Below are 9,115 nucleotides of genomic sequence, written 5' to 3'. Positions count from 1 at the left end.
CAAACTGCCGCTAATACGCTATCACTACTACTAGTAACTACTGCCACTACTACTACTGCCAATATACTACTACTATGCTGCTGCCCTGCTAGCTGCTGCTGCTGCTGACTGCTGCTCTGCTGCGTGCCTGCTGCTGCTACTACTACTACTGCTACTGCTGCTGCTGCTGCTGCTCACTGCCACTTCTAGACCACTGCTACTACTACTGCCTACTGCATACGCTACTTGACTTAACTGCTACTTGCCTACTGCTACTGCTACCTGCGCCTACTGCCCTACTGGCTTACTGTGACTGCTACTGCTATGCTACCTGCTACTGCTACTGCTACTGCTTACATGCTAACTGCTACAGCTACTGCCCTACTGCTAAAATAACATGCCACTACGTGCTACATGCGCCTGACTGACTCATAGCGGTCTATGGCCCCCAGAGGATTACTGCGGAACCGCACACACGCTTAACCCTGGTAACTATGCAAGCCTGAATATGGTTAGCGGTTAGGGTTAGGCGTAGCGGTTAGGCGTTAGTGGTTAAACGGGGTCCTAAGCGGTTAAGGTTAGGCCGATACGCGAGTAGGCGATAAGGGGCGAACTCCTAGACTTCGTTAATGGCAGTAAGACGAGCGGACGGTCCGAGCCATATTAGATAGTAGTATTTAGTAAACCAGACCGTGTAACGTTATCGTCAGCGCAGGTAACACAACTGGGGACTAGGAACCCTCTCAGCGCTACTGCCATTCAGCCTACCTAGCTAGCTCTAGGCTACTGCCTACTGCTACTGCTACTGCTACCTCGCTACTGCCCTTACTGCTAGCTAGGGTCTACTGCTACTGTACTGTACTGCCCTACTGCTACTGCTACTTGCTAACTGGCTTACTGCTAGTCTTGCTACTGCGCTACTGCTACTGCCTACTGCTACCTACCTCGGGCGTTCACTACGCTACCCTGCTGATACTCTGCTACTGCTAGCCTGCCTAACGTTCCTGCCTACCCGTAGCCTGCGTCCACTGCTACCTGCCAGTCTGCGCACCCTGCGCTACTGCTCCACTCGGCCTACTGCTACTCCTCGCCGCTACTCGTGGGCTGACTGCCTACACGCTCACAAACACTGACCAGCTCGCCGCCAAATCCCCAGCTGCTCACTGCACTTGCTACTGCTACTCGCTACCTTCGTTACCTGTAGCTCCGCTGACGCTGCTCACTAGGCATATCCTCGCACCCACGCGAACCGTGAGCCCCACTGCCTACTGCTTGGCCTGCCTTGCTGCTAAGGCTGCTACTGCTTACTGCCTGCCCTGCTGTTGCTGCTTACTCCCCTACTTGCTGCCCTACTGCTGCTGCTGCCTGCTGCTGCTCTGCTACTGCTACCGCTAACTGATACTGCTACTGCCTACTGCTAGCTGCTACTGCTACTGCTACTGCTACTGCTACTGCCTACGGGCACTGCTTACTGCTACTTGCCTAGCTGCTACACTGCCTACTCGCCCTACCCTGACTACCCTCACTCGCTCACTGCCTACCCTGCCCACTCCGCTAACTGCTACTCACTCGAGCTACTAGTACTACCTACTACTACATATATCGCATCAGGGACGTCTCATCTGTCAGTTGCGCTTACTTACCCTCGTCCGTCCGCCGATGATCGTCCTTCTTCATGACCTTAGACGGCGAAGTGGCGCTTCGATCGGCGATGTTCGGCCAGCAGCACCTTCGCGTAGCTGCCTCGTCCGATGACCTTCAGCAGCTGGAAGTCGCTGATGCTCGCCGACGCGTCCGTGCGACCTCGCGACAGTCGAAGATAGAAGCGACGACGACGTCGAGATTCTGTCGCCGCCGCGCCATTTTTGTTGCCGACGGTGCAGCTGGCCGGGTGAACGTGACGGTCACTCTGACGCGCGAGCTTGACGTCACTCACCTCATGCTCGTTGTGCACAAGCAGCTGCAGACGAACGGACATCTCCGCGTCGTCGTCGTCTTCCTCGGTGTCGGTGTCGGTGAGGTCCTCTGGCATCGCTTTTGGCACTATACCTGCGCGCAGCGACATGGGGGAGTTTATTGCGGACAACTGCCTGTCAAAATTGCTGAGAAGAGCGATCGCGGAGCGAGGAGAAAGAGAGAGGACGAGAGCATGAGAGAGACTGGAGACGACAGAGAGAGAGAGAGAAGGCGAGAGCGCGACAACCAGAGCAGGGGAGAGAGCAAGCAGAACGACAGCAGGCGGCCACGGAGTGCGGAAGGACAGTGGTGAGAAAGCGGAAAGCCGATGTAAAGCATTCAATAAATGCTGAAAGAGCTGGGAACGAGAGATGCGCGCTGGTAATGCATACTCCTCGATGCATGCCCTGTAGCTGTACATTCTAACACCGGAAGCAATTGCACCGCGGGATGGCTAGTGACATTAAGTCAGCGCTGTTCTGCCTACCTTCCTGACCGAGCTGATCCGCATTGAGCCGCACCACCCGACGCGCCGACGCGCCGCCCGAACACTCCGCCGCACCCGCCCAACTGCGGCCCGCTCGCCCAACCTGCCCGGCCCGCCGCGCTCGTTCGCTCGCTCGCGCCGCTCGATTCGCCCGCCGCTCGCTTCGGCCCGCCCGCACGCCCGCCGCCCGGACCGACGACCGACGGGACACAACTCCGAAAACCATCTAACCTCACTGCGTCGGGTGGCTCGCAGGGCCGCCGCGTCAGCGCCGGACGTGACGCTAGGTGTCGCCCGCCGCCGCGTCCGGCTGGTGGGGGCGTCGAACCTCGGCCGTTTGAGGAAGGTCGGCCGTGCAGATGCGTTAATCTGCTCGCGTCCTGATGATCGGAGTCGTGTCGACGTTCGACGTTGCTTGCCGGCCTACGAGCGGCGTGCGCGGCCGTGACTCGGCGCTCGTGGCAGACGACGTCGACGAAGGCCGATGGACCCGGCCTTGCTGCACGAGCAGCGACAGGAAGCACGCGACTTGTAGCCCGCCCTGCCCGCCCGATTGCCCAGCATGCGTCCGAGCAGAACGCGCAGGATCGCCCTCGGGGCCGTGGGCAGAAGCAGAAGCGAAGAAAATATGAGCTCGTTGCGGAACGACCGACTGATATCTATATACGTGAACCTGAATTGCTTCTTTAGTTGGCAATAGTGAACGTCACCAGACGCCATGACACCATCTCCTCGAGGCTAGCATGCAAGCAGTGAGGCCCGAATTTTCACGCTGACCTCGTGACGTCACATTCCAAAACCTCTATGTATAGACCATATATCGTTTAGTCTCTCTTTCTCTCGCGTGTATATATCTAGAATACAATGGCAATGCAATGCAATGCAATGCCCAATACAATACAATACAATACAATACAAATACAATACAATACAATACAATACAATACAATACGATACAATGACAATACAATACCAATACATACAATACAAATACAATACAATACAATTACAATACAATTACAATACAATACAATACAATACAATACAATACAATACAATACGAATACAATGAAATATGACGCAATTGTACTCGACCGTTCGTCATTTTTGCCTACGTAATCAATGCAGACCGGATTGTGGTAATGCAAGGTTCTCCCTTGTCAGGTTATTAACAAAAACCTTGTCAAAGCCATACCATTGCACGCCGAACAGCACAAAGCAGCCAGGTAATTCAATGAACACCAAACGCAAAAAAAGCTTGCGCGAACGCCTGCGAAATAAAATGTATCGTGTGACAGGAAAGTTCTTGTAATTGGTCGTAGAAATAATAAGCTACTCGCATTGCATAGCAAACCCACTTCTCGAAGTGTACACTTGAAATGATGCCGTCTGCGCACGGACGTACAAAGCGCTAATAATGTAAACCTGGCGGGTGTTCAGTCATCCGTTGTTAAGGCGATACTTGCATTTAGCGTCATGGTATGAGAACATTGGCAGAAATGAGCCCAGACGCAGAGGCGTGCATATGAGAAATTCACTTCCATAAAAGGCCTGTCACGTACCTGATCAATTGAAATGCCTCAGTGATATATCATGAAAAGCTGCCAGGATTGCACAGCGAAATGCAAACAGCCATTACCAGGCCGATTTCTATGCGAGACTGTATTTATTTATCATTTATTCTTTCGTCTTAATCAAAAATAAATATTTTATGATTTATTATTATATTAAATATCTCGGCAAGGCAAGTAAGCTTATTAATACTAGAGCTTCAATTTTAACACCATACTTTCCGGTCACTGGCAACTGCGCCGCGATGGGCGCACATACTGCGGGTCAGTGGCGCTTTCGTACGGGCAGTCGCTGACGTACTCATGCGACCACGTCGCCCGCCTTGTACGAATTACTGCCCAGTCACCTTGAACAAGCCGACCTTGCCCCTTGTGAAAACGGGCCCTCAACAAAACACGCATATCCAATTAAGCCTACAACGAAGCCCGTCTCGACTAGAAAAGGCGGACTGGCAGGCGGACGGTGATTGCGCCCGGCAGGCTGTCACACGCGGCGGGGCTACGCTCTTATGCTGTAGCCGTATTTCCGTTGCTCGTGTGTCTGTGCGGCTGCCAATTTACATTACATTCAAGAGCTAATAAATACGATAATTATAGATCCAATAATCCACCATAATAATTTATTAGCTCTTGATTACATTGGTTTGTTGTCTAACATGTAGCGGTCGGCGATTCACCGAACGGCCGCCGCGTATATACATCGCTCCCCCTCGCCACCATCTCCCTCTCTCTCTCCATCGGTTCCTCTCCCCTCACTCTTCATCCTCCCCGTTCCGTCTGGCGCTGTGTGTGATTTGGAAATTCGACAATCTGGTGTTGTGGGGAAGATGGCGAACAGTCGCTGAAAAAACTGGGGAAGTATGCCATGCGATTGGATGACAACAACAGAAAAAGAAGAAGTGGCGCCACCCCGGCACTACATTGATGGGACCTTATAATATATATATATATATACATATATATGAGCGCGTGATAAATCTCGCTTATCTCGACTGCAGCTATATTGGAATCGGATACGAGCCGCTGTGAACCCGCGGCGGGGGGGGGGATTAATGATAGTATAACAGAAATAGCGCTGTGTCTTTCTGCTGCTGCTGTCAGATCATGAGATTATTGAATGCATTGCCATAACAGACTGCTGGCATCAAAACGACAAAGACGTGCTTTATATATTAGTACAAGAGCGTACTTTATCCCGCGCATTCGTGTGTACTGTAGCAGACGATGGCGCAGACTGGCCACCATGACGCCGATGAACGGCCTAGTGTCGCACGCCTCCAGAAATACATTCTCAGCGAGCCCGCGAATTCCGCCACTCTTATTACCATATTTAATAAGTGCGGTACATAAATTATGGTAACGCGCCTACCCATATTGCTTGTTTGCGATAAAAATCTTTCTCTCTCTCTCAACACACTCTGCTTGTTTGTGTGTGTGTGTGTGTGTTGTGTGTAGTGTGTGTGTGATGTGTTATGTGTGTGAGCCTGTGTGTGGTGTGTGTGTGTGTGTGTGTGTGTGTGTGCCTGTGCTTCGTGTGCTGCTGTCCTGTCGTGTGCGTGTGGTGTGTGTCGCTGTGTGGTGTGTGGGTCGTGTGTGTTGTGTGTGTGTGTGTGTGTAGGTTTGTGTGTGTGTGTTGTGTGGGCACGGCCCTGGTGTGTGCTGTGTGTTGGGGTGTTCTGTGTGTTGTGTGTGTGTGTGTGGTGTGTGCTGTGTGTGTGTGTGTTGCTGTGAGACGGCCTGTGGTGTGTGTGTGTGTGGGGGGGGTGGGTTTGTGTGCCGGTTGAGAGTCGTGACGTCCCCTTTCGATCATGCACAGTCGGTTGCTGCTGATCGTATCGGCGGCTGACAGCCGCACGCCGTTGCGTGCAGCATTGTTTTCCGTCGGCGTCGGCGGGTCGGCGTCGTTCCGCCGTCAGTTCGTCGTCGGAATACTCGAATCTATGCCAGTCAGCCAGCTCTTGAAAGGCTTGATTCTTGCAGCTCTCATGCCATAAAGATGACGTCGTGCGCAACTACAGCGCAACGCATTTATCACAGCTGAGCCGGCCGGGCCTTAGAGGCGTTCCTTCAGGTGCTGTTGTGTCTGAATAGGCACACTCCACAAACGGGGTTGATAGTGCTATACTTGAGCTCTCATTCTCCTTCTGCTTGTACTCATTCTCTCTCTCTCTCTCTCTCTCTCTCTCTCCTTATATATACATTTATATAACCGGGCCATCAACCTTCCCTGACGGGGCCGAACATCTCGGCTCTTTCTCTATATATATATATATCTTGCCCCTTTTCTCCCCCTCTCTCGCACCTTCCGCACCCCTCTCTCTCCCGCTCCTCGCTCTCTCTCTTTCTCTCTCGGTATCTGCGGCCGTGCAGCAGGTTTCAGTCGCAACGCGCGGGCTATAGTACTATATTAATCTCGTTCTTTATCTCTGGCATTTCTTTCTTATAGTTACGTCTCTCTCGCACCGCACTTCCGCACGCTCTAATTCCACAGGATTTAGTACGAGCGCACGCAGAGAGAAGCCTCGGCCCTCCTGTCACCCCGTTCGTTCCCCGGAGCAGTGAACTCCATACACATATCGCGGTCGACTAGCCTGGCGAGCAGTATCAGTGTGAGAGATCCGGTGAGTCATGGGCACGCAATCATGGCTAGTACACATACCACACACAGAGCGAGCACGAAGCCGGATCAACTGCACGCAATTCTCTTAAATTACCATTTTTCGTGCACGTCACGCCGAACGGAAACCGATTCCCGCGAGATCACGCGAGATGCCGCGACAGACGCTCGGAACGACGTCCACTACAGCGCATTGCGTATTTCATGTACAATGCACGTGTCTGGATCTAATCCGGTCTAGTCCGACTATAATCCGAAATACGTACTGCAGCCGGAAATCGCACCGGTGTGGTCTCGTGATAGAAGACACAATGAACGCCCTCTCTACATAATACGTACATAATACGTGATATCTATCGATTATCGAACTCAACTTGCCTAGTTTCTTTGCCGATCGACGTGAGCGATGATGTGAAGACCAGAGGTACGGGAACACGCGTGCGCGCGCGCCTTTATCCGAATAAGAACACACTGCAGGCTTTATGCATGGCGCTGTGGGCGTACGACCGCGCTCTACACTGCTACTGCTGCTGCTGCTGCTGTTACTGCTGCCTGCACTCGGCAGAATCTAGTTCGTCTGCGATGATAGCTGCTCGGCTTGCGAGAAGAGCGAGGCAGGCGTGAACTACGACCGCGTCGGGAATAGCTCACGGGATGCGGCGAGGCAGCGAGCGAGAGGAAGGAATTTGGAGCCGACGAAACTAATAAACCTGCTGTTGTCGGATCATCCGCGACGTGCGGGTGATTAAATAAACAATGTGTCTAACTCATTCTATGTGTCTAACATGTGTCTATTTCTCTCTCTCACTCTCGCGCTTTCTCTCCCTCGCTTTCTCTCTTTAGCTCTCTGTTACTATCTCTCGCGCGCGCTCTCTCTTTCTCTCTCAATCTCTCTCAATCTCTCTCAATCTCTCTCAATCTCTCTCTCTCTCAATCTCTCTCTCTCTCTCTCTCTCTCTCTCTCTCTTTGCCCATCTGTTCGTTCTTCTGTCATCTTTCCTTCCATCCATACATCCATCCGAACGTCCGTCCGTCCGTCCGTCCATCCATCCATCCACCCATCCATTCATAGAACCACCCACACACCCACCCACCCTCTTTTTCTCTTCCATCTTTCCCTATCCTCGTTCTCTGTCTGTCTTCCTCTCTCTCTCTCTCTCTCTCTCTCCCTCCGGGGAATAAATGCGACTGAGAAGAGCAAGGGCGGCAGAGGAGAGAAAGGAGAGAAGAGAGAAGAAATAGTGACAGCGACACGCCAGTTCAGTAAATCGTGAGCATCGACACAAGCATTCGTCTATGTATATATTGTAGCTGCCAATATTGTCTATATTGTAGCTGCCAACGTGAATCGCAGTGACATTCATCTAAATGCAGCATCGCGATCAGCATCAGACGAATCGAATTGCACTACGAGACAGCAGCATCCATATATAGCCGACAGCAAAAGCTCTTGCGCTATGCTTCTATAATATCAATCCTCTCGTCTGCACTATATCGGGCAGAACGAGACAAGAGCCTGTTTATGACCAACGATACGGCTAATGATGAGGCCAAAGCCAAGGCTACTGTTTACATTCATGTTCAGGCGAACGTTAAGATAATGCTAAGGTTTAAGCCTAGTACATCACAGATAGCAGCTAAGGACGCAGGCTAACGGATAAAGTAAGCAAGTAGCGCTCGCTGTACGTGCGAGAAAATAGTCGATAGCTTCCCGTTAATTCAGACGCGCCTCGCAATTAGGTGTCTTGCATTCATCTCATAGAAGCTTTTTTCGAATCTAACGCGATGAAGCATGTCTTCCGACTATTTCATGCAAACCGCCTGGCAGCAGCAGCAGCAGGAGCAGCAGCAGTAGTAGTAGTAGTAGTAGTAGCAGTAGCAGCAACAACAACAGCAACAACAGTAACAGCAGTAGCAGCAGCAACAGCAGTAGCAGCAGTAACAGCAGTAGCAGCAGCAACAGCAGTAGCAGCAGCAGCAACAACAGTAGCAGCAGCAGCAGCAACAGCAGCAGCAGCAATAGTCGTAGTGGCAGCAGCAGCAGGCCAGCGCAACGCCGATGTAAAAACGGAAGAAGCGAGAAATCAACATCATCATCGTAATCGGTTTCAAACGAACCCCGCGAGATTGTGTGTACGCGAGAAAGAGAGAGAGAGAGAGAGAGAGAGAGAGAGAGAGCGAGAGAGAAGATGGGAGAGAACGCCAACGTTAGCTTCTGCTCCCCTTCGCGATAGCAGTAGCCGTGCGCGCCTCTCTTAGGCGAATCCGAGTCGAACGAGCAATCATGCTTCGTTACTTCTCATTATGGAAAGAATATATAGGTCACTAGCAATCTACGTCGGAGTAATGCAGCCATACGGGGCATCCCTTATATTATTATGTAAACGTTGACAGACTTATACACGCTTACTCCTGTCTGTATGTCTCTCTCTCTCTCTCTCTCTCTCTCTCCCTCTCTCTCTCTCTCTCTCTCTCTCTCTCGCACACACACGCTCACCGCTGTGT

At 51.8% G+C, this 9,115-nt stretch overlaps 1 protein-coding gene across 1 annotated transcript in view; it reads right to left on the bottom strand.

The window, feature by feature from the left end:
- Positions 1-9,115, bottom strand: part of LOC106805867 (protein kinase C iota type-like) — a 33,732-nt gene that overhangs the window by 2,577 nt on the left and 22,040 nt on the right. The window lies entirely within an intron of this gene.

Source organism: Priapulus caudatus, unplaced genomic scaffold (assembly GCF_000485595.1).
Source record: "Priapulus caudatus unplaced genomic scaffold, Priapulus_caudatus-5.0.1 Scaffold131, whole genome shotgun sequence".
Lineage (NCBI taxonomy): Eukaryota > Metazoa > Priapulida > Priapulimorpha > Priapulimorphida > Priapulidae > Priapulus > Priapulus caudatus.
Note: the sequence above shows the minus strand (reverse complement) of the source record. Positions and strands in the feature narration are given on the sequence as shown.